Below are 27,150 nucleotides of genomic sequence, written 5' to 3'. Positions count from 1 at the left end.
TATATGCTTACATAGCAGAAGATCAATATGCGCCTGTAGGGTTGTGCTCTGCTCCCTTAACAGTGTTGCAGTGTATGTTTTCTTTCACTCAACTCCAACATGTAGATATAAAAAGAAGAGAAAGCAAAGCAACCACAATAGTGCATTATCACAAAGCACATTTATTATCCATAAAAACAATCTGAATGATTAGAGTCAATAGTGTGGACCCGTACCAAGTGTAAAGCATAAAAGTGCATGCGTATAAATATTCACTGCTGCAGCTCAGTTCCAATATAAACAGCACTGTCACCTGTACACACGATAACCGGGTCACCAGCCGCCAACGCGTTTCAACCCACAGTCCAGGGTCTTTTTCAAGGCATGACTCTTACAATCCAAGTCCCAGTTTAAATACTCTTCATTCCCCGCTGATCACGCAAAGGCGCTGACGGAGTGTTCACAGCGTGACTCACTCAATGACCACGCCCCCCTTCCAAAACGAGGTCTGGTTGAGAATAACTTTATGCATCCCAAACATCTGAACATCACACTGTTCATACGGAGATCACATCGTCTGTCTGTTCTTTTTTCAGACTGAGATCTAATACATGAGATCTCCTTCAACAGCGGGCATCATAGCATATTAAAAAAATGATGTCACAGACATGAGGGGATAAAAATAAACAAAGTATTAAAATCATACTATTAAAAAATCTGCACATAAATAACAATATCTACAAAGGGCAATATGAAAACATGTATATGTACAATAGCAACATGGGTCAGAAGATAATGACCTATACATTGCAAAAAAACTGAACCACAAATCGCATATGATTCGTCCCAAGGAAGTGAGGCTAATCAATGAAATGCAGGGCAGATAGGATGACAATATCAACAATACAATGGATGTAAACGCACCCATGATAAATATACACTGTAAAGGAAACTAGCCACAGGACAATTCACAATACGACCTAATCCATGAGACATAAGATGCTATTCATAACTAAAAGGTGTCATGAAGCCCCCCTGGATGTGCAAAAAGGATATAAAATCATAGGTCAAATGTGAACCACACACTGTGATACACATGGCAGATAGGCATATATATATCAGAATGTATAAAAAATGTATAAAAAATGTAAAAAATATATATATATTGAAATAAAAATGTATGAAACATGGTGGGTTATAGAAACCACTTGATCTCGAACTCCGCATTTAAACCTGTGGGAGCTAATGCTTGTAAATTGAAAATCCAGCGCATCTCTGCCCTCGCTAGATTCCCAGCCAGATCCCTATTTTTCCATGAGGTCTCTAACAATTGAATGCCCCAAAACTGTTCTATATGACGGGGTTCACATGAATGATGCTGTTTAAAATGTTGTGAAACGGAGTGGGTCTCCAAACCTTTTCTGATGTTGTTCATCCCGCAGCGCCAGTTCTGCTTACCAAAAGTGGCCCGCTGGGCGCTCGCATCCTGATTTTAAGTGGGCGGGTAGTTTTGCCAACATATATCTTGCCACAAGTACACCTTAACAGATATACAACATTTCTCGTGTTACACGTAATGAATTGGTTAATTTTAAATTCATACCCATTGATGTTAAGCTCTGTGGTCTTAGAGATTGACGATTTACATGTCTGGCAACCTATACATAACCCACACCTATGGAATCCCACTGTTCTAATGGATTTTCTGTTGTCTTCATCTAGGCAGCTTCTCACTAAGCTATTCTTAATATTAGGTGCCTTTTTAAAAATAAACATGGGTTTCTCTGGAATTAAACTCCCAATGGTTTTGTCTCTTTTGAGCAAATCCCAATGTTTTGTGAAAATCTTTTTTATATGCTGATGATCATCTGAAAAATTGGAGATAAAAGCCCACTGAAATCTATCAGACTTCTGTTGCCCTGTCGCTTTATCTGCCATTAAAATATTTCTATCTGAAAGTACTGCAGTTTTCATTGCTGTGTTTAATTTATTCTCATCATAACCTTTCTTAAGAAATGATTCCTTCATTTCACAAATTTGTCTCCTACACACTACATCCTCCGAACAGTTTCTCCTCACTCTCCGCATCTGTCCCAAGGGAATGTTATCTAACCACTTAAAGTAATGGCTACTATCTCATTGTATGTAGCTTAAAGTGTCTGTAGGTTTTCTATAGGTCATGGTTTGCATCATATCCTCCTTCACATAGACCGTTACATCCAAAAAGTTGACCTTCGTTTGACTTATATCAAAGGTCAATTCAATATTCATCTGATTGTCATTTAGGTGACTACAAAACATGCTGAGGTCACTTTCAGACCCCTTCATAAAGTTATTCTCAACCAGACCTCGTTTTGGAAGGGGGCGTGGTCATTGAGTGAGTCACGCTGTGAACACTCCGTCAGCGCCTTTGCGTGATCAGCGGGGAATGAAGAGTATTTAAACTGGGACTTGGATTGTAAGAGTCATGCCTTGAAAAAGACCCTGGACTGTGGGTTGAAACGCGTTGGCGGCTGGTGACCCGGTTATCGTGTGTACAGGTGACAGTGCTGTTTATATTGGAACTGAGCTGCAGCAGTGAATATTTATACGCATGCACTTTTATGCTTTACACTTGGTACGGGTCCACACTATTGACTCTAATCATTCAGATTGTTTTTATGGATAATAAATGTGCTTTGTGATAATGCACTATTGTGGTTGCTTTGCTTTCTCTTCTTTTTATATCTACATGTTGGAGTTGAGTGAAAGAAAACATACACTGCAACACTGTTAAGGGAGCAGAGCACAACCCTACAGGCGCATATTGATCTTCTGCTATGTAAGCATATACCCTAAGGGGGAGAGAATTGAAGAATATACCACGGGTGCTTACTGGAAGTTTTCATTGACATCACCCATTTTGGAGGATCACCTTATACCCCATAGAGGTGGTGGACTTTATTGAGTGTCCTACGTTATTATGCCATGTTTTTTCTTTGTTTCTTCTTTGTTTTTTCTTGTATTATGTACCTCGCATGACGAGAGGATTGAGGTGATACAGTCCTCTTTTCAGAGGTTCCCTGTGAGTCTAAGACGGTAGCGCCAGTGTACGTACCCATTTGTGTGTACTTATATAAAAATAGTTGCCTATCAGGTTTATATTTCAGATCATTCAGAAGGTGCATGGAGGCAAAGAGTTAGACACCCTGCATTACAAGATATATTAGTGTTAAAGTACTAATTCAGTGGTTTGCCTCATTGTCCATGCTTCTAGTTTAGCTTTTAGCTGGAGGTAGTCGATAACTCCTTGGACTATGCACAAGTTTATGTCCGGATTCCAGAAACAGGACTCTAAGTTTATCAACCCTTATGCCTACTCATCATAGATAATTCATAGCACCAATGTAGGTAGTTTACACCAAACTCTTCATTCTTTTTTACTTGGTTTTCTGTTGTGGCCAAGGCTTTATATGACAACACCCCGTTCAATTCTGGACAATCCCACCTAGTTATTTCCCTATAAAACCATATGTGTCTTAAATTTCTGAAACATAATATAAAAGGTTTGAATAGTTCACAAAAATATTCCACATTATTCTGCACGCAAAAACAAATAAAAGGTGACATAATATTTCTTCTTCCAGAACTTAGATTAAGATACTTTCCTAACTCTAACCAAGCGTGCCACCCCATCCATAAAAAAGGCAGTAGCCATCCTAAAAACAAAATGCCTTACTTTCAAACCCTCCAATATCATCCGTGATCCCAAAGGAGAATTAAACAGCAAGCCTACTGCTTCCATTCCCTGAGCGACACATTATTACTTCACCAAAAGGGTAGAGTTGTTAGAAAACTGTAATACCACAAGGGACAGCCTCCTGGACAGGTCCAAGCCTTCATCAAAACCTACCCAGCAGGTAGCTTCTAGAATCTCAAAGGCCTTGTTGGACCTTTTCAAGCACCACTTGTTCATTGAATAAAGGAACCAACCACTAGAGTTTAAATTATTAAACCAACCACTAGAGTTTAAATTATTCACTACATTACGCAGATATGATCTTTCTTAATGACCAACCTGCTCATAGTTTTATGAACGGTTCTTTATTTACTAGCACTGGGTCAGACCACGGACCGGTTACATTAGACATAGTGGGACCTCAGTCTGCACTGCACCACCATTCCTGGTATCTAAATGATAGAACCCTTCTTAACCCCCAACTACGAATGAAAGTAGACACAAAAATATAATAATATATTTATTTGCCACAAACACTGACTTGACAATTTCACACATGCTACTATTGGATTAGCCAATTGTGATAGGGCACATCAAAATTTTGAGTCAGAGGAGGATTACAATAAATTGACAACAACAAAAGGAGAATTGAATCTTCTATTGTCTGTGCAGGGCGAAAACTCCCTTAGGTGGCTTAATCAATCAGGTCTTTTATGAAAAAGGGGCAAAACAGATAGACTATTTGTATCCAAATTGAGGGCTAAATTATCACTGGGCAATGTCCTTGGGATTACAACTAAAGGTGCAAAATAAAGAAATCACAAATAAGTTTCTTAAATTTTACTCTAAGCTCTACAGTATAGCTCACAATCCCCCTACCCCCACTCCCAACTGTTGAGTCAGTTCAAGATTTCCTAGCCCAATCACTTGCTTAAGCTAAATGTGAATACACTGGTGGTGCTAGGTGCAGAGATCACAGAGGAAAAAATATTAAATGTCATTACAAGCTTGAAAGCAAACATGGCCCTGTGGCCAGGTGCCATCACAGCCTCTTACATTTAACTCAATACTTGAATGCAGTATTACCTTAATTGGTCCAGTGCAGGTAGATTTTATCCCCGATGGACAGACATGCAAGAATAACAGAAGGGTAATTAGTTCATACTATCAACGCACTGAAGTTCCCAACATTGGTACTTTCTCTTGTTGCAGAGAAAGCATTTGATAAAGTGAGTCCTTCATGATAGACATTGTCAGCCAATTTGGGATAGGGGGTGACTTTCACTTGGGGATTCAAGCCCTCTCTTCAGCTCATTCAGCTAGGGTCTCAGTGAATGGTGTTTAACTAGAAACTCTCAACATCACCAATGGCAGCAAGCAGGTTTGCTCTCTTTCTTCCGTAACAGCAAAGATCTCCAGATATAGAATGTGTATTACTAGGCTCTGAGGATTACAAAATGTTTTCTGTAGATGTCCTCTTTACTTTAACATCCCTCCACCACACATCACGCCTGATCCTTTATTACATTATATCTCTGTGCTGCCAAATGTCAGGATATAAGATTAATTATTCTAAAATGTAACCCCTTTCCCTCCATAGAGTCTCCCTGTCAGGCGCCGTCCAGCACTCTTACCTGGTGCCGAGACGGATGCCCTCTCTACAGCTGCTCATCCCGTTGCTAGGCAATGGGATGTCACTTCCGGTCTGACAGGAAGTTCGGGCGCATGCGCCTGAACATCGCGTCTCCGTTGCTGACCGCCGACCTCCACTCCCACCAATGGCAGTTCTGGCACCACTATTTAAACTAGACTCTGGCATCACTAGGGTGCCAGAGTATCTAGTCTCCTAGCCTGTCTCTTGGCTCCTGTGTTTGATATATATAAGGATATATTCATTCTGCTGCCTTTCTGGATTCTGACCTTTGCCTGCCTGACCACTCTCTTCGGATTCTCTCTGGCTCCTGTTTTGATCTCCTGGCTCTGATCCCTGGCTCCCTGACTATTCTCCTGCCTGACTCCTCTGTACCTTGTTGACTGCTCGGTTTTGACCCCGGATTGTCGTCTACGATTGTTCACCAGACCTTGCTGGTAGTTACCTGGGAGGACCGCGACAGACACGTCTCAGCGGCTAAGTCCAAAATTCCTTGCGGGGTTCCCTGGTGAAAACCTGGGGCGTGGTTAGACTCTGCGCCTCCTTGTCTAGCAGCGCAGATACCAGCAGGTAAGACCTTCCTATCACCTTGCTCGTGACACTCCCCTAACCTTGAACACTTAAAAAGTAATTGTAACTTTTTCTGGAATACCAACAACATAAAATACTTGGGGTATACATGATCTATAGATAGGGAAATCTCTACAAGGCAAATTTATCCCAAGTCATCAAAGTCATAAAATTGGACCTGTTCAGGTGGCAGAAAATGTTCATATCCTGGCTGGGTAGAATTGCAGTCCTCAAAATGAACCTGCTGCCTAGACTGCATTATTTATTCTGGATGTTATTGATTCAGGTACCTAGTTCCACCTTAACTTAATTACACAGTTGGTTTGTTCACTTTGCATGGAAGAACAAACCTCCAAGAACCAGTTTTACTACCCTGATTTGAGTCACTCCTGAGATTTCCCATACGTTTGCCTATATTACTCAGTGTTCCAATTAAGCCAAGCAATAGCCTGGTTTGCAATCAATATATGCCCCAAAGTAGATAGTCCTGGAGGCTTCTTCATGTAAGATCTACTTTTTGCTGTGAAAGTGGTGGTCCTAGACAGACAGACATAATTTGGCGATCTCGTACCCAGTTTTTAAATGTTTCTTGTCAAATTTGGGACCACTGCAAATTTTGCTTCAAAACTATGTAGTTTCCTCTAATCTTGCTCCTCTTTGGAACAAGTTTGAATTTCCTCTGAGCCAATCACTGTCACATTTCCTGCCCTGGTCTAACAAGGGCATTAGGATGGGTAGTGGGCGTTTTGGAGAACAGCTATTGCACCTGACTGGAAATATTGCAGCAAAAGTAGGACACTACATACTTCGCGTAGAATTCGTTGCCAATCGTGGCACACTACAGTAACACGAACTCTACAAAAACTCACGTAAAGCAGAACGTCACTGGCGTAAATCTTGTGCCTCTAATGATTTCATCACATATACTGATATTTACCACTCCTACAGAAATGCTCTGGACACTGCTAAACAAGCATACTACCAATCTCTCATCTATGCTCAGGCTTCTAACCCCAAATGCCTCTTTAACACATTTAACTCTCTTCTGAATCCTCCTGCCCCAAATCCTCCAACTAACATCAGTGCAAAGGATCTTGCTTCCTATTTCAAGGACAAAATTGATAAGATCAGGCTTGAAATGGTATCTCCCTTGACAAGCAATCTGCTCAATTCCTTTGTAGCACCCTCTGACACTCTCTCTTCATTTGATCCCACAAATGAAGAGGACGTTTCTACTCTCTTCTCATCTTCCTACTCTACCTCCTGTCCTCTTGATCCCATTCCCTCACAAATTGGTATTTCCCGGTCTCCTGTGCACATTCCCCCTTTAACTAAAATCTGTAATCTATCTCTTTCTACTGGTATTTTTCCATCACTATTCAAGCATGCAGTGATTACTCCCATTTAAAAAAAACAGAATTCTGACCCTAACTCTCTCATAAATTACCGCCCCATCTCCGATGCTCCACCAAGCTTCTCGAGAGAATTGACTATACACGCCTCAAACACTTTCTTACAGCAAACAACCTATTGGATCCTCTTCAGTCAGGCTTTCGCTCAACACTCCACAGAGACTACGCTGACCAAAGTTGTCAATGATTTGATCACAGCAAAAAATAATAACCAATACTCTCTTCTAATTCTCCTGGATCTCTCTGCTGCATTTGACACTGTTGACCACTGTCTCCTCATACAAACGCTACAATCCCTAGGTCTTGAAGGCACTGTCCTATCCTGGTTCTCATCCTACCTATCTAATCGCTCTTTCAGTGTTAATTTCTCTGGATCCACCTCTGCTCCACTTCCTTTTATCAGTTGGCGTTCCACAAGGCTCAGTCCTAGGTTCTCTGCTATTCTCTACACCACTTCTCTTGGAAAACTAATAAGCTCCTTTGGATTTCAGTATCATCTCTATGCAGATGATACACAAATTTATCGATCCTCTCCTGATCTTTCACCATCTGTGTTGTTTCGCGTTACTGACTATCTTTCTGCCATTTCATCTTGGATGTCTTCTCGCCAACTCAAACTCAATCTTTCAAAAACTGAATTAATAATATTCCCACCCAAAAACAAAAGCTTCCTGCCTGACATTTCTATTTCTGTCGATAACATGACCATAAATCCCACCCCGCAAGCTCATTGTCTAGGTGTAATCCTTGATTCACAACTGTCATTTATTCCCCACATCAACTCTATATCTAAATCATGTTACAACCACCTAAAGAACATTTCCAGAATACGCACATATCTGACACAAAACACCGCAAAAACATGAATTAATGCATTCATCATCTCCCGCATCGACTATTGCAATTCCCTCCTTACTGGTCTTCCCAAAGTCAGACTTGAACCCCTACATTCTATTTTGCACGCAGCGGCTAGACTGATTTTCCTTGCAAACCGTTATTCCTCTGCTGAGCCCATCTGTCAGTCTCTACATTGGCTGCCTGTATTTCAACTAATCCAATATAAAATTCTTCTACTAACATACAAGGCCATCAACAAAATTGCATTTACATGCATTTCCTCACTTGTCTCGAAATATCTCCCTACTCGATACCTCCATTCTGCACAAGATCTACGTCTCTCCTCCACTCTCATTACATCTTCCCATTCTCGGTTACAGGATTTTTTCCAGGCTGCACCTACTTTTTGGAATTCCCTCCCACGCACAGTAAGACTTTCCTCTAGTCTTCAAACCTTCAAGCGTTCACTGAAAACCCACCTCTTCAGACAAGGTTATGATATTCCTCAACCATCATCTTAATTTCCCTAGATTACCCTATTACCATCCTTTACACTGCTAACGCAAGACAACAACCTTCTGAACAACATTGCAACACACATAGCCCTCTCAGTACTTTTACCTTTGCAGTCTGGCTGGTCCATTGTGCAATATGATGTAGCACATGCCCTTGTGTTTCTAACCCTCATTGTCCTATAGATTGTAAGTTTTCGAGCAGGGTTCTCTTACCTCTCTGTATGTATTACCCAGTATTGTCTTATTAATGTTTGTTCCCAATTGTAAAGCGCTGCGGAATTTGCTGGCGCTATATAAATAAATGTTGATGATGATGATGAGCTCTGAAAGACCATTAGAATACATACAAATTAGACTTTTCATTTCAAGCTATATATAGCTAGACCGTAACACCTGCCTAAAATATCCACATACAGGGACAATATAACCTCCCTCCTCACTAATATAACTCAAATACCCATCTCCCAATATCCTTGGTCTATCTTCTTAGGCCTACCACTTCAGTGTGTGGACAAATATTGTGTTAAGCTTTATATCCAAATTCTCAATGTGGTCAGATGTTTAGTTGCCAGTCACTGGATAAATCCAGACCCTCCCTCCTTTCAGCAATTGCACAATGGAATTTGACACCTTGTGACCTCTCAATTTTTTACAGACATTGAAGTTTATAGTATAACTTTAACAAGCCACCTTCTCAAAATTCTTCCACCTACAGAGTTTCAGATCCAATTTTGTAACCTTTTAATATTTACAATTACTTTTTTGACCCTAACTCTCTCATAAATTACCGCCCCATATCTCAGCTCCCATGCCTCTCCAAGCTTCTCGAGAGAATTGCCTACACTCTCCTCACACACTTTCTTACAGCAAGCAACCTATTGTATCCTCTTCAGTCAGGCTTTCGCTCTCAACACTCCACAGAGACTGTGCTTACCAAGGTTGTCAATGATTTGATCACAGCAAAAAGTAATAACCATTACTCTCTTCTAATTCTCCTGGATCTCTCTGTATCGTTTGTATGAGGAGAGAGTGGTCAACAGTGTCAAATGCAGCAATCACTAGGTCTTGAAGGCACTGTCCTATCCTGGATCTCATCATAGCTATCTAATCGCTCTTTCAGTGTTAATTTCTCTGGATCCACCTCTGCTCAGCTTTCTTTTTCAGTTGGAGTACCACAAGACTCAGTCCTAGGTCCTCTGCTATTCTCTTCTAATGCTCACAATTAGAAGTGTTGTAGTCCTAAGCCTGCACAATTCGGGAGATACTGATCACCCCAGTATCATTACCTGATGATGTAACATTGAATTTAAGCAATACTGTGTAAAGTTGTTAGGCTGAAATAAATTTTACAAAGTATCTCTTAGTAGCATTTTGGAGGGTTTTATAATTTCCTCATTTTAAAACAGCATAATACCCAAGTTTTACATAAGATGCTAATTATCTGATGTAATATTTTAGACTTTGTGGTGCTAGCTAGGAAGAGGGCTAAGTTATCCCCTGCCAACAGCTGTTAGAAACTGTATAAAAAGAGCCCTGTTTGACCATGTTATGTGTTATTCCATCTTCTAGATGATCACTAGTACCTCAAACTATTGGGTAATGGTCCCTAGAATAATTGCTTGAGCTAATAAACAGCACTGCTTAAGGATCCTGTTTTGATGCCTATTTTCCTGCTGTAATTCCCATGACCTACAGATTAGACCAATCTAATCCGTTATCTGGCTATTCTGAGATTGGTCGCAGCATCTAATAACAATGCTCTGCCCAATACCCTATAGCTCTGGCCAGTGTGATAGGCCAGGGGGAACCATCCACAGCTGCCCTGATCTTAAGGAAGAGGTCAAGGGTACAAGCCCAGGTGTTATTCCATCTTCTGGATGAACACTAGCACCTCAAACTATTGTGTAATGGTCCTTGTAAGAACTGCTTGAGCTAATAAACAGTACTGCTTAAGGATCCCGTTTTGATGCCTATTTTCTTGCTGTAATTCCCATGACCTACAGATTAGTCCAGAATGGAACAACTTAAATCTCTGGCGCTAATATGAAATGAACAGCTAGTGAATACTAGATGATGACGTCGGCATCAGGTGCAGCAATTCAAAAAGGAGACAGTGTTGGGTCTCTATACAAAACAAGCATATGAATGCGCAGAATTACCGATATACACTTTATTAAAATCTAGCCAATATATATATATATATATATATATATATATATATATATATATATATATATATATCTACATAAATAAATCTTAAAGACAAATATTGGCACTCACATAAGTGTCAAACAATGGTTAGCGGATATAAAATATACCACACGTAATGACTATGTATCCTGGTATGATGTGTATATATATAACACATAAACAACTGAATAAAACCTCATTTGAGATATATTGAGAGATAATGGGACAGCATATAAAGCATCACATATAACCTATTAAAAATGTAATAAAAAATGCAAGTAAATATGAGCGTTTGTTCTCATTTGTTGATAGTCATAACCATGAATAACTCTTCCTTGTAAGGTAGATATATGAGAGATGTCTGTTTCTGTTGAAATCTGGACAATGTAACAATATTGAGATATTCTGGTCAATTAGGAAATAGTAAAAGAAAGTGTATCCATATCCTAGGTTTACTATGTAACTCCACTAAAATGTAAAAGAAAAACGGATTCTTCTTATGCCGTGCATGCGGCCAGTGAATCAGAAAAATCACATCTTAATAGTGCCTTGATGTTGGGATATTAGATGTATTGAGAACTCAGTTGGTGTATCTTCTTACCGCCGTGGCAGTTACAATAGTAAAAAGAACCACCCTGTCTCTCCGAGAATGTTTCATTCAATCTCCTCACCAGCACTGCACAATGTCCTGAACAGAGAGAAAATAAAGGATTTACCTTTTCTTCGCCTGAGCGGCTCGGTCAGAGTGTTTGTATATCAAATCTCTTCGGTACGCACCTTCAAGAAATCCGGATTGAAAAACAAATTTGTATGGATTAGTTCCACTTGAGGACAACGTATAAGCAGAATATTTCCGTAATGGAGAAACTCAAAACTGATGTGGCAGCATAGAACAAGCAACGCGTTTCGTCTGAAGGACAGACTTTCTCAAGCAATAAAACTGTGAGTCAGAAGCTGCCTTTTAAAGAGGAAGAACCTCATTAATCATGATTGTAAGCACATGGGTTTAGAGAACATAGAAATGCCCATATATCTCTCAAAGGGTCTCACTCTTAGTCACAGCATGGATAGAGTATTTAAAAATATTTTGTTACTCCCAATTTGTTCACATATATAGCTCAATAGCCAAAAATAAATTATAACAAACCATAAATAATAAACCAAAAAAATAATGATAATAATAATAATAATAATCCATAAAATAAAAATGATAAATGTAAAAGACTCAATTAGACATATTAAAATAAACATAAACAAACCATTGATATCTGAGAATATATCCCAAAAAGCAATACTAATAAAAAACATAAAAAATAATAAAAATAATAAGTAATAAATTAATATTAAAGAATAATAATGAAAAATAATAATAATAATAATAATAATAATAATTAAAACAAAACAAACCCACATGTGTATAAAGAAACACATATCCATATAAGTATATACGTGGGCACAAAAAACATAAACATATATAAACATGCATAAAGGAATAAAGGAAACACGGCGCCACATAGTGTATTACCACAATAAAATAATGTAATAAGAGAGAGTAAAGTGGATGAGTCAGATATACACTCAAAGATTATAACTTCTCTCCGATAGGGCTAATGAAACCGAAAGGGTGATTAGATATATACAAAAGTGACAGCACACTGTGTTCAATGCCACCAATGTAATCACCAATAAACATATATCTGCGTACCAGATGATAGAACCAGAAGATGTATGAATCAGTTCAATGGAAAACTCCAAATCTGAGCAGCTGTTACCAGTAACGTCACTCATCCAAGTGTATAATTCTGTTAGGACTGGAACTTCAGCATCATAGGAGCAATATAAAAAAACTCATATAGTGTAATATTGTAAAACTCAGATTTTACTAATAAAATAGTAAGTATCACACTTACATAAAAAACACAAGGTAACAAACATATATTGGTATCTTTAGGTACTCATCTGGGATGTATTCAGAGATGTATGCATAGATATCAATCAGCTCATATGTAGATCTCTGCAGCGCTCCCACCACACTAGTACCACGATATCCAAACAGATGATGGAAATGTCCTTAGACACTCCTCAACGCGTTTCATCTGGTTAGATGTTCAGACTTCATCAGGAGGAAAAAATAGTATAAACATGCATAAATATACACAAAAATAAATATACATGAATATATTTCAGCAACACAGTAAATTCTGTGTCTATGATAATTAGATATGCAGATACAGATATATATATATCTCTTTCTAGATTCCCCTCAGAGTGTAATATAATGATGAAATATAAGTGGTGTGAAAATGATAACACATAGAGACCTGTATAGATGTGGTACAGACCGTTATCCACACACCTCAAGATAACTTTCTTGAACATGGTCTATCTAACATTTGACATAAGAGAATACCTAATAATCAATATAAAACCCTAAAAAACAAAAAAACTTTCAATCTAAAGATAACTAAGAATGCCAGTCATTAAATTCTATAGTCTCGTTGAGACCTTCTGGATGTAAAGTCTGTAATTTAAACATCCATACAACTTCACTTCTACATAATCTATTATACCGGTCTCCACATCTTGTTGATGACGCATACTCTTTCTCTCCTTAAGTGCTGCACATTTTTATTATGCAAGGGTGCACCTCTTTCAGTGATGAATTATATATAACCTATGTAAATTAGGTCATTTCAGACCACATAATAAAATCACTGATCCTTTATGGGTTTCCCCAGTGCGCTACACAATTTTTCCAGTACAGGTGTTAGTGTAACTTTTACACTCTTTGGTGCACATGCACGGGAACTTACTGTTATTATACAGGAATACCAATACTATATCACCATAAGGTTATAAATGGCATCTTTCGATATTGCTAGCGATTTAATCAAGAGACAGGAAAGGTGAAAAGGTTATGCAGACGCAGAATTTCTTTCTGACACGTTGGACACTAATACCACTTCCAAAGGTTGGTCACAATTGCTATATGATTTTAAAAATCTTATGTTTAAACAAACAAAGACTTTTTGGAACAACTATACAAAACAAATAATGATTCCAAGGGGTCTACGACCTAATGTATATCCAGCATTTGAACTGGCCAATGATGAACTTAGAAAGAAATGGGAATTAACCCTAACTAAATGTTCGAATGACCTTATGACTATTTTGATTGAACATGACAGCCTCTTACTGGATGATCTTTCCCGGGAGATTGTTTTACTAAGTGAAAAACTTAAACAGTATGAAGAACTAGACCAGTTCAAGAAGGCATATGATAAATTCCAACAAGATCTGGATCATTTCGAAAGAATGGTGATTGATAAAAAACGCGGTAAATTTACAAGGGACAAGAATGATTACATTAATAATAAGGTCTTCAAATGAGATACCCGTAAAACAAAAAAAACCAGATTAAAATACAGTATTTCAGAGGTACAATCATCCGAGGGTGATATTCCTGATTCCCCTCCAGAACAACGGGATATACGATCCAATATGAGGAATTTTTTAGGCCAAAACCTCAGACACAGAGAAGGAGGTGGTACTACAAACCCAAACAAACAAGAAGGGGGGGCAAGAGACACAAGAGAAAGGAAAAGGAAAGGTATGGAGGAGCAGGAATTCCCTACCCTACAACCCCACAGGAGGAACAACAGACGAGTACGTTATTAACAGATGATATGAAAGTTATTAATCTATCTGACAAAGTTCTTAATCCTCATCACATCTCACTTCTAAGTAAGGGTGTATCCTTCTCACCAGTTCAGAAATTCGATAGATTTGAATGGGAGAAAGACCTTATGCTTTTTTCCAGGAAACTTCTCTTAAAAAAGTTTTTTTTATCACCAAACAAAGGGAACAAGCCACTACTGTGTATATTAATCCTGTTATTCCATCTTTTGATACTGAAGCAGAAATACAGGCATTGCAAATTCTAGAAGAACTGGACTACTCTAGCTGTGAAATTAATGATGTGACAAATCAAATAGATAAACCATCACCAATTAGAAACAAAAAATCTACATTTTCTCCTGATGTATCGATATGTCCCCAAGTTAAAAACTTTAGGGACATGGCATCCAGCGACTTGGATTTACTTTATCAATCAAAATATAGAGGCAATTTCACAAACAATCTATGCAAAAATGAAAAAAACAGCATTGAAAGAGATTGAAAATTGGAGTGACATCATTATAAAGCCCTCAGACAAGGGCGGTAACATTATCTTATGGCCTCCAGAAATGTACTTAAAGGAGATTTATCATCAATTAAATAATGGTGATTGTTATAAACGCCTAATTTTCAACCCCACAGCAAACTTCCTATCTCAATATAATCATCTCATTGAAAATGCGTACTCAAGAGGTACTATAAAGCAATCTGACTTCCAATATCTCTCTGTTGACAACCCCAAGATATCTACAATTTATTCACTCCCTAAGGTTCATAAAAATGAACACAATCCACCAGGGAGACCCATTATCTCTGGGGTGGGCTGTCTTACAGAAAAAGCTAGCAGATTTGATATCCATCTACGTGATTACGTAACAAGTTTGGACTCATACGTAAGAGATACTCTGGATGTATTATTGAAATTAAACAACATCAATGTTAATGATAACACCTTTCTGGCTTCATATGATGTCGAATCCCTCTACTCAAACATTCCTCACAATTTGGGTATAGATGCAGTAAAATATTTTATATATATGGCTGCTAGTAATAGTTTTCAGGAGTTTCTGATCACACTATTGGAATTTCTATTGTTAAAAAATTATTTCCTTCAAATTTGTGGTACCGCAATGGGTACTGTGTGTGCTCCAACGTATGCCAATTTATTCTTAGGATGGTGGGAGAGGGAGTTTGTTTTCATTGATTCCAACAGTATGTATACACGCCACATTATAATGTGGCTGAGGTACATTGATGATGTACTTATTCTGTGGGATGGCGATATTACTTTAATTTACCCTGCCACAAAGATAAAAAAAAAACAGGGACAATCATGTCCGCATGATCGGTACGTACTGTCAGGAATGGAAACAAATTAACAACATTTTCCAGAAACATCTTAAAATTCTAAAGTCTGATGAAGATCTTAATCAGGTTGTTGGTGATAGAAGAATAAAACAATATGCCAGCGCTCACCCAAACCTGAATGGAGGTGATCCCTAATCCTCTCCAGATAACCATAATATACAAACAACAGAAATTGCCCGGCGCTAAGTATAAATCATAATGCAAAGACCAATCTATAAATCAGAGTAAATATGTATTATTGCTGAAACAGATACATGAAAGAACAATAATGTACAAAAAAAAACAAATGTAAATTAAAAACAAAGTCTGCAGACAGAAAATCAAAATAGTATATGCATATAAAAACAAAAATACAAAAGGAAAAAATTAAAAAGTAGGCCGGTGGGCTAGTGTGTATACATAATAGTATGTACTGTCATCCTCCAATAAAAAGAGAGGGTAATGAAATGGTAAAGCAATTTCTTTCCAAATGAAATGGTAAAGCAGAGTAAATGCCAGAAGAAATACATCGCTCAATAATGCGCTAAATGTATTTTCCGATATAGCGCTTGACATCTTAGTGCATAAATCAATGTCCACAAGTGCCACTGTTACTCACTGAAACAGTCCCCGGAAATGTCCAGCGGCAGCGTTCCCTTTACAAGGCAGCGCCGCTTTAAATTTAAGCGCTGAAGACGCCGATCTCGCCGGAGTTAAAGAATCCGGACATTGATACATTTACCCCCATGAGTATAATTGATATTCTCACAAAAATAACAATACCTCCATGCACAGGGGGCATGTGTGATGGTTATAGAGCTGGCACAGGGGGGCATGTGTGATGGTTGTAGAGCTGGCACAGGGGGGCATGTGTGATGGTTATAGAGCTGGCACAGGGGGGCATGTGTGATGGTTATAGCGCTGGCACAGGGGAGCATGTGTGATGGTTATAGAGCTGGCACAGGGGGCATGTGTGATGGTTATAGAGCTGGCACAGGGGGCATGTGTGATGGTTATAGCGCTGGCACAGGGGGGCATGTGTGATGGTTATAGAGCTGGCACAGGGGGCATGTGTGATGGTTATAGCGCTGGCACAGAGGGTATGTGTGATGGTTGTAGCGCTGGCACAGGGGGCATGTGTGATGTTTATAGTGCTGGCACAGGGGGGCATGTGTGATGGTTATAGCGCTGGCACAGGGGGGAATGTGTGATGGTTATAGCGCTGGCACAGGGTTGCATGTGTGATGGTTATAGCGCTGGCACAGGGAGGCATGTGTGATGGTTATAGCGCTGGCACAGGGGGCATGTGTGATGGTTATAGAGCTGGCACAGGGGAGCATGTGTGATGGTTATAGCACTGGCACAGGGGGCATGTGTGATGGTTATAGAGCTGGCACAGGGGGCATGTGTGATGGTTGTAGCGCTGGCACAGGGGGCATGTGTGATGGTTATAGCGCTGGCACAGGGGGCATGTGTGATGGTTATAGCGCTGGCACAGGGGGGCATGTGTGATGGTTATAGCACTGGCACAGGGGGCATGTGTGATGGTTGTAGCACTGGCACAGGGGGCATGTGTGATGGTTGTAGTGCTGGCACAGGGGGCATGTGTGATGGTTGTAGCGCTGGCACAGGGGGCATGTGTGATGGTTGTAGTGCTGGCACAGGGGGCATGTGTGATGGTTATAGCGCTGGCACAGGGGGCATGTGTGATGGTTATAGCGCTGGCACAGGGGGAATGTGTGATGGTTGTAGAGCTGGCACAGGGGGCATGTGTGATGGTTGTAGCGCTGGCACAGGGGGCATGTGTGATGGTTATAGTGCTGGCACAGGGGGCATGTGTGATGGTTATAGCGCTGGCACAGGGGGAATGTGTGATGGTTGTAGAGCTGGCACAGGGGGCATGTGTGATGGTTGTAGCGCTGGCACAGGGGGCATGTGTGATGGTTGTAGTTCTGGCACAGGGGGGAGGCATGTGTGATGGTTGTAGCGCTGGCACAGGGGGCATGTGTGATGGTTGTAGCGCTGGCACAGGGGGCATGTGTGATGGTTATAGCGCTGGCACAGGGGGCATGTGTGATGGTTATAGCGCTGGCACAGGGGGAATGTGTGATGGTTGTAGAGCTGGCACAGGGGGGCATGTGTTATGGTTGTAGCGCTGGCACAGGGGGCATGTGTGATGGTTATAGAGCTGGCACAGGGGGGAGGCATGTGTGATGGTGCAGGGCAGAGATGGGTACATGTGTGACGCTGCAGGGCAGAGATGGGTACATGTGTGACGCTGCAGGGCAGAGATGGGTACATGTTGGACGCTGCAGGGCAGAAATGGGTACATGTGTGACGGTGCAGGGCAGAGATGGGTACATGTGTGACGCTGCAGGGCAGAGATGGGTGCATGTGTGACGCTGCAGGGCAGAGTTGAGTGCATGTGTGACGCTGCAGGGCAGAGATGGGTGCATGTGTGACTCTGCAGGGCAGAGATGGGTGCATGTGTGACGCTGCAAGGCGTTACACATGACAACACTCACCATCTTTTCTCTGATATTCCCCATGGTGCTCATTATCTTTTCCCTCACAGGTCCCGTGCCCACAATCGTGTCTCACTGTCGCCCACCAGCTTTTCCCTCACAGGCCCCGCTGCCTCAATCCTGACACCTCTCTTACTTCAAAATGAGAAGAGGCATCTTTTATTTGAAAGAGGAGTACAGCCTTACCAGCAAATGTGATAATAATACAGAGACCGTTATTGTCATAGATGTTGTGGTTTTGTTTTTGAAAAAATACTGTATTTAGTCACATTTTGCTCAGATGATATTATCATTACAGGCCATGGGATAAATGTATCAATGTCCGGATTCTTCAACTCCGGCGAGATCGGCGTCTTCAGCGCTTAAATTTAAAGCGGCGCTGCCTTGTAAAGGGAAGTTTCCCTTTACAAGGCAGCGCCGCTTTAAATTTAAGCGCTGAAGACGCCGATCTCGCCGGAGTTGAAGAATCCGGACATTGATACATTTACCCCCATGAGTATAATTGATTTTCTCACAAAAATAACAATACCTCCAGTTTTTTAAGCACTTTATTAGGTGTTATACTTCTGTCTTCTCACTTATCCATAACTTTTACATTTTGCTATTTTTCAGGCATTCATTGTGGGACACCAGGAACCATTGGAGAATAGTGTAGGGACCAGGCGAAAGGGCAATATAAGACATTCTGTAAGTTCACTGACAGTGCTCCTGCTCTATACCCCTCTCCTGTTAGGCCCTCAGTTTGCATTAATTGCCCAGCGTGGCAGGGCATATTTTTTTATTATTGGGGTGGTCTCCAAAGTCAGCGACTTCAGTGTCACAGCGTGGATGATTGTTTAATGCTCTGAGCGGAAGAATGGAGGTAACGACGTGGTGTTTACGCTAATGCCCCCACTCATAGTGCTGGATTCCTCTGCAGGACATGGCCATAATCGCTACAGGGGTTCCCAGGCAGTGATTTCTGGAATGACAGTCACTGCTTCACAGTGCTCTGTAGGACGGCAAGACTGTGAGCGTTAACTTTTCCCACCACAGTGCTGGAAGATAGGTTTAGCAAGATGATGTGGAACACAGGAATGGATACCTCTTAGTTGGGGCAGGCTTCATGTTTCCTTAAGGGGCCTGGGTCAGGTGGGCGATACTGGGTATATGTAAGCCCCCACTAGGCACTGGACTGGTGGAGGGTGCGTTCTTTTGAACAGCTACCAATGCATTTCTGGAGGGAGGTGCTTAAATAGTGTCCGTATTACTATACACTATATCCCAATGTTTCCCAGTGGACTATGTATAAAAATCCTATCATTTCTTCTATGTTTAATTTCCCTGATTACTATTGCAAAAATAAAACATTTTTCCTGGTACTACAAAGCAATTTTTGTTATATACTCCCCAGACTGCTGCAACCTCCATCTTGCTGTAATGATATCTTGATCCCCTACAATCCAATCAAATAGTTGCTGCAGGAATAACCTCTCTACTCTCCATCATCAATTACTGTCGTCCTACTGAAATCATCCTGTCTTCCATTTTAGTTATATTTTCACTACAAAAGTATTTAGTGCCGTCATATCCATTTCCACTTGTTACATCTATTATCACAGTCTCTGTACATACTAGAGATGGTCACTGACCCCCGTGTTTTGGTTTTGGATTCGGTTTTGGATCTGGATTACCGTCGTGTTTTGGTTTTGGTTTTGCAAAACCGCCATTGCGTGTTTAGGTTTTGGTTTTGTTTTTGTTTGGTTTTGTTTTGCTATTTTTTTGGAAAATCCATGTTTTTGGGCCTAAATTAACCCAATTTAGTGCTCCAACTGTTTTAGAGACAAGTAATCTAATTGTTGAGGTAATAAATCATCCAAAAAAACAGTTTAATTCTTCGTTGGTAGGCCTATTCTACACACAAAACAGATTGTCTTCCTCTCCATCTATGCATATTGGCAATGCAGCCATCGTCTTTGAATGTATATTACACCCTACACTTATAGTTAAATATGTAAAGAAATGGAAAAAGCCAGTTTGGTTTCTGTCTCTCAAGGCCCCCCTCCACTTGTATAAAATACCAAAAAATTCAGCCATTATAGACTGTACAATATTAATTGACATGGAGAAAGCCAGTTTGGTTTCTGTCTCTCTAGGCCCCCCTCCACTTGTATAAAATACTAAAAAATTCAGCCATTATAGACTGTACAATATTAATTGACATGGAGAAAGACAGTTTGGTTTCTGTCTCTCTAGGCCCCCCTCCACTTGTATAAAATACCAAAAAATTCAGCCATTATAGACTGTACAATATTAATTGACATGGAAAAAGCCAGTTTGGTTTCTGTCTCTCTAGGCCCCCCTCCACTTGTATAAAATACCCAAAAATTCAGCCATTATAGACTGTACAATATTATGAAAAATGGACAAAGCCAGTTTAGGGTCACTCTGTCTATGACACCCTACCCTTAAGGATAAATTGCCCTAACAGCAGCCTTTCAAGATGGTATGTGATATGGAAATGCCACAAGTCCCTTTCCTCTTTGGGGGTAGATTGCACCCTACACTTACATAGAAAGTTTTAAAAAGATGTTATCTGCATCATCTTCAGCTTAATCCTCACCCTCATCAGTGTGTACGTCATCATCACAGACTATCAATTCATCGCCGCTTGAATCCGCCATTAGAGAACAGTCAGTGCTTGGATGTCTTGGATGGTGAAGGCCTTCCTCGTGGAAGATGTAGTTCATTTTTATAAACATCATTTTCTCCACATTTTTGGGAAGTAACCTTCTACGGCGATCACTGACTAAGTTCCCTGCTGTGCTGAACACTCATTCAGAGTACACACTGGAGGGTGGGCAGCTTAGGTATTGCAAAGCAAGTTTGTACATGGGTTTCCAAATGGCCTGCTTTTCTTCCCAGTAAGGAAAGGGACTGTCTGACATTTCCATATCAACTACCTCTTGAAAGTAATCCTCCACCATCCTTTGCATGTTTATACTCATATTGGATGGAGTTATGGGCAAAGTGACACATTTTTTTGAAAAATCCTTCAAACTAGCCCAGATGTTAAATTGTTCTGGTCTGCCCCCTGTGTCTTCCCTGCTTCTTTTTTGGAAATTTAATTTTTTACGAGCAACAGCTTGAGAAAGTGAAGGAGGACACGTCGTCAAGCCGAGGCCCAGTTCAGCGGCCAACTTGCTGAGCAATAGCTCCTTGCAAAAGTTCACATCTCGCTCATTTACAAGTAAAGACTCAATGTAGGTTTTAAACCTTGGATCAAGCACAGTGGCCAAAACGTACTGATCCGAGTTCAAGATCTTAATAACTCGAGGATCATTGTGAAGCGAATTAAGTACTTGATCGACAAGGCCAACATACTTTACTGAATTGCTTGCTTTCAGCTCCTCCTTCATTTTCTCAAGCTGCTTTTCCAATAGTCTAATTAAAGGAATGACTTGGCTCAAATTAGCAGAGTCTGCACTGACCTCACATGTCACAACTTCAAATGGTTTCAGCACCTTGCACAGCACTGAAAGGATTCCCCACTGCGCAAGAGTGAAATACATCCCCCCTCCTTTCCCAATGTCATGACTTGTGCAATATGCTTGGATGGCTTTGCGCTGTTCCTCCATCATCTGAAGCATGTACAGGGTGGAATTCCACCGAGTTACCACCTCTTGCTTAAGTTGGTGGCAGGGCAAGTTAAACTGCTCTTGGAGCTGTTGTAATCTCCTACATGCTGTGGCTGAATGCCTGAAATGGCCTGAAATTTTACGGGCCACCGAAAGCATCTCCTGCACCTCACGGTTATTTCGTAGGAAGCTCTGTACCACCAAGTTGATGGTGTGAGCAAAAAGGGAATATGTTAGAAATCACCCAGCTGTAATGCTCGCACTATATTGTTGGCGTTATCTGAAATGACATACCCTGGGGAGAGTCTGAGTGGTATAAGCCATGCATCAATCACATCTCTCAGTTTGCGTAACAAATTGTCAGCCGTATGCCTGTTAGTGAAGCCGGTGATACAAAGAGTGGCCTGCCTGTGACAAATGTTACGTAGTGGTGTACATGCTGCTGCTGTTCCTGCTGGTGAAGGTGAATGACCAACCCAGTGGGCTGTCACAGTCATATAGTCTTTGGTTTGGCCACTTCCACTTGTCCACATATCTGTGGTTAAGTGAACAGTGGGCAGAATGGCATTTTTCAGCGCAATCTCTACATTTTTACACACTTTTTGGTATAGTTGTGGAATAGCTTTACGGGAGAAATGGTGTCGCGATGGAATTCTGTAACGCGGACACAAAACCTCAATTAACTGTGAAAAACCAGCTGCGTTTATTGTGGAGATTGGACGCAGAACTAACACTAACATTGCAGCCATGGCGTCTGTGATTCGCTTGGCGACTGGGTGACTGCTGTCATATTTGCTTCCCCTCGCAAATGATTGTTTCACAGTTAATTGCTGAAATGTAGGACTGCTCATTTTATTAACCTGCCTCTGGGATGACGATTGACCCCCAGCAGCAGCAACAGCAGCAGCAGGACTAACGCTTTCTTCAGAGGAATCAATAATAGTGCCGGAGTCATCCAGCCTTAAGTGGGATGCCGGGCTAACTCCGAGCGCTACTGAGGATATTGATGAGGATGGTGTGGTGGGTGTATTTTGTAGCCGTCGGTATGTCGGTGAGCGGAGGGTCTTAGCTGATGAGGGAGTGCTTGTATTCTTTTGGGAAGAACTTTCAGCTTTTCCCAACACTTTGCCATGAACTCTCGTTAAATGGCGTAACATAGACGAGGTTCCAAGATGGTTATGGTCCCTCCCTCGACTGACTGTGGCTTGACATACACTACAAATGGCTATACAATTGTTGTCTGGATTTGGGTAGAAATAATTCCACACATAAGAAGTGGATTTTTTTGTTTTATGCCCAGGCATGACAATGGCCTTTTTCTTGTCACGTGCCAGAACTGCTGCCACTGGTGCAGGACTTACACAAACAACCTCATCCTCATCAACATCCTCATTAGCGCCCTCGTCGCCTACACAAATCTCCCCCTCATCCTCTTCTAATTCCAAAGTGGCATCCTCAATTTGGGTATCACCGGCTACACTCGGGCTATTAAGGCACACATCAGCAGAATGCTCACGATTAGACATCCCACTGTTGGATGGACTCTCCACAGGGATTGTTGTCATTTGTGAATCAGAGCAAATATTGTCCTGTAATGCCTCACTGTTATCTTGCAGCTCGGCTTTGACGCGTAACAGTAGTTGTGCACCAATTGTAGGCTGGGTAACTTTTTGGGATCTGCCACTAATAGCCAAAGGTGAAGGCCTCATTCTCTCTTTGCCACTGCGTGTGTAGAATGGCATGCTTGCAATTTTTTTTTTATCGTCACTTAACTTTTGCTCAGTTACACTTCTTTTTCGCTTCAATACAGTAAATTTTTTTTTGGTTTTTGTTTTTTGCACTAATTTGAAAACACTCTGTTGTTTGACATCGCCTTGGCCAGATGACGTACTGGGAACACTAACATCAGGACTGGTGACAGAACCTGGTTGCTCATTCAGATCATATGTTGACTGCTTTGAATCCATTCTGAGCGCAAACCACTGGGTAGTGCTAAAAATTATTTAGTAGATACTGCTGACAGTTATGACTTTTGACAGCCAGAAATATTAATGCACAATTAGGGAGGACACCCCAAAAGCACTGAGGAGTGCTAAAAATTATTTAGTAGATACTGCTGACAGATATGACTTTTGACAGCCAGAAATATTAATGCACAATTAGGGAGGACACCCCAAAAGCACTGAGGAGTGCTAAAAATTATTTAGTAGATACTGCTGACAGATATGACTTTTGACAGCCAGAAATATTAATGCACAATTAGGGAGGACACCCCAAAAGCACTGAGGAGTGCTAAAAATTATTTAGTAGATACTGCTGACAGATATGACTTTTGACAGCCAGAAATATTAATGCACAATTAGGGAGGACACCCGAAAAGCACTGAGGAGTGCTAAAAATTATTTAGTAGATACTGCTGACAGATATGACTTTTGACAGCCAGAAATATTAATGCACAATTAGGGAGGACACCCGAAAATCACTGAGGAGTGCTAAAAATTATTTAGTAGATACTGCTGACAGTTATGACTTTTGACAGCCAGAAATATTAATGCACAATTAGGGAGGACACCCCAAAAGCACTGAGGAGTGCTAAAAATTATTTAGTAGATACTGCTGACAGATATGACTTTTGACAGCCAGAAATATTAATGCACAATTAGGGAGGACACCCCAAAAGCACTGAGGAGTGCTAAAAATTATTTAGTAGATACTGCTGACAGATATGACTTTTGACAGCCAGAAATATTAATGCAAAAATATGGAGGACACCCCAAAAGCACTGAGGAGTGCTAAAAATTATTTAGTAGATACTGCTGACAGATATGACTTTTGACAGCCAGAAATATTAATGCACAATTAGGGAGGACACCCCAAAAGCACTGAGGAGTGCTAAAAATTATTTAGTAGATACTGCTGACAGATATGACTTTTGACAGCCAGAAATATTAATGCACAATTAGGGAGGATACCCCAAAAGCACTGAGGAGTGCTAAAAATTATTTAGTAGATACTGCTGACAGATATGACTTTTGACAGCCAGAAATATTAATGCACAATTAGGGAGGACACCCCAAAAGCACTGAGGAGTGCTAAAAATTATTTAGTAGATACTGCTGACAGATATGACTTTTGACAGCCAGAAATATTAATGCACAATTAGGGAGGACACCCCAAAAGCACTGAGAAGTGCTAAAAATTATTTAGTAGATACTGCTGACAGTTATGACTTTTGACAGCCAGAAAAATTAATGCACAATTAGGGAGGACACCCCAAAAGCACTGAGGAGTGCTAAAAATTATTTAGTAGATACTGCTGACAGATATGACTTTTGACAGCCAGAAATATTAATGCACAATTAGGGAGGACACCCCAAAAGCACTGAGGAGTGCTAAAAATTATTTAGTAGATACTGCTGACAGATATGACTTTTGACAGCCAGAAATATTAATGCACAAATAGGGAGGACACCCCAAAAGCACTGAGGAGTGCTAACAATTATTTAGTAGATACTGCTGACAGATATGACTTTTGACAGCCAGAAATATTAATGCACAATTAGGGAGGACACCCCAAAAGCACTGAGGAGTGCTAAAAATTATTTAGTAGATACTGCTGACAGATATGACTTTTGACAGCCAGAAATATTAATGCACAATTAGGGAGGACACCCCAAAAGCACTGAGGAGTGCTAAAAATTATTTAGTAGATACTGCTGACAGATATGATTTTTGACAGCCAGAAATATTAATGCACAATTAGGGAGGACACCCCAAAAGCACTGAGGAGTGCTAAAAATTATTTAGTAGATACTGCTGACAGATATGACTTTTGACAGCCAGAAATATTAATGCACAATTAGGGAGGACACCCCAAAAGCACTGAGGAGTGCTAAAAATTATTTAGTAGATACTGCTGACAGTTATGACTTTTGACAGCCAGAAATACTAATGCACAATTAGGGAGGACACCCCAAAAGCACTGAGGAGTGCTAAAAATTATTTAGTAGATACTGCTGACAGATATGACTTTTGACAGCCAGAAATATTAATGCACAATTAGGGAGGACACCCCAAAAGCACTGAGGAGTGCTAAAAATTATTTAGTAGATACTGCTGACAGATATGATTTTTGACAGCCAGAAATATTAATGCACAATTAGGGAGGACACCCCAAAAGCACTGAGGAGTGCTAAAAATTATTTAGTAGATACTGCTGACAGATATGACTTTTGACAGCCAGAAATATTAATGCACAATTAGGGAGGACACCCCAAAAGCACTGAGGAGTGCTAAAAATTATTTAGTAGATACTGCTGACAGTTATGACTTTTGACAGCCAGAAATATTAATGCACAATTAGGGAGGACACCCCAAAAGCACTGAGGAGTGCTAAAAATTATTTAGTAGATACTGCTGACAGATATGACTTTTGACAGCCAGAAATATTAATGCACAATTAGGGAGGACACCCCAAAAGCACTGAGGAGTGCTAAAAATTATTTAGTAGATACTGCTGACAGATATGACTTTTGACAGCCAGAAATATTAATGCACAATTATTGAGGACACCCCAAAAGCACTGAGGAGTGCTAAAAATTATTTAGTAGATACTGCTGACAGATATGACTTTTGACAGCCAGAAATATTAATGCACAATTAGGGAGGACACCCCAAAAGCACTGAGGAGTGCTAAAAATTATTTAGTAGATACTGCTGACAGATATGACTTTTGACAGCCAGAAATATTAATGCACAATTAGGGAGGACACCCCAAAAGCACTGAGGAGTGCTAAAAATTATTTAGTAGATACTGCTGACAGATATGACTTTTGACAGCCAGAAATATTAATGCACAATTAGGGAGGACACCCCAAAAGCACTGAGGAGTGCTAAAAATTATTTAGTAGATACTGCTGACAGATATGACTTTTGACAGCCAGAAATATTAATGCACAATTAGGGAGGACACCCCAAAAGCACTGAGGAGTGCTAAAAATTATTTAGTAGATACTGCTGACAGATATGACTTTTGACAGCCAGAAATATGAATGCACAAATAGGGAGGACACCCCAAAAGCACTGAGGAGTGCTAAAAATTATTTAGTAGA

At 40.4% G+C, this 27,150-nt stretch overlaps 1 long non-coding RNA gene across 1 annotated transcript in view; it reads left to right on the top strand.

Moving 5' to 3' along the window:
* Positions 1–319: 319 nt before the first annotated feature.
* The window catches only part of LOC142107281 (uncharacterized), a 169,400-nt gene continuing 142,569 nt past the window's right edge, over positions 320–27,150 (top strand). Inside the window, exon 1 of the long non-coding RNA XR_012679929.1 lies at positions 320–342. This is a non-coding gene — a long non-coding RNA (uncharacterized LOC142107281). The remainder of the gene's footprint in view (positions 343–27,150) is intronic.

This window comes from Mixophyes fleayi, chromosome 11 (genome assembly GCF_038048845.1).
Source record: "Mixophyes fleayi isolate aMixFle1 chromosome 11, aMixFle1.hap1, whole genome shotgun sequence".
Classification (NCBI taxonomy): domain Eukaryota; kingdom Metazoa; phylum Chordata; class Amphibia; order Anura; family Limnodynastidae; genus Mixophyes; species Mixophyes fleayi.
This window is presented reverse-complemented; position numbering and strand designations above follow the sequence as displayed.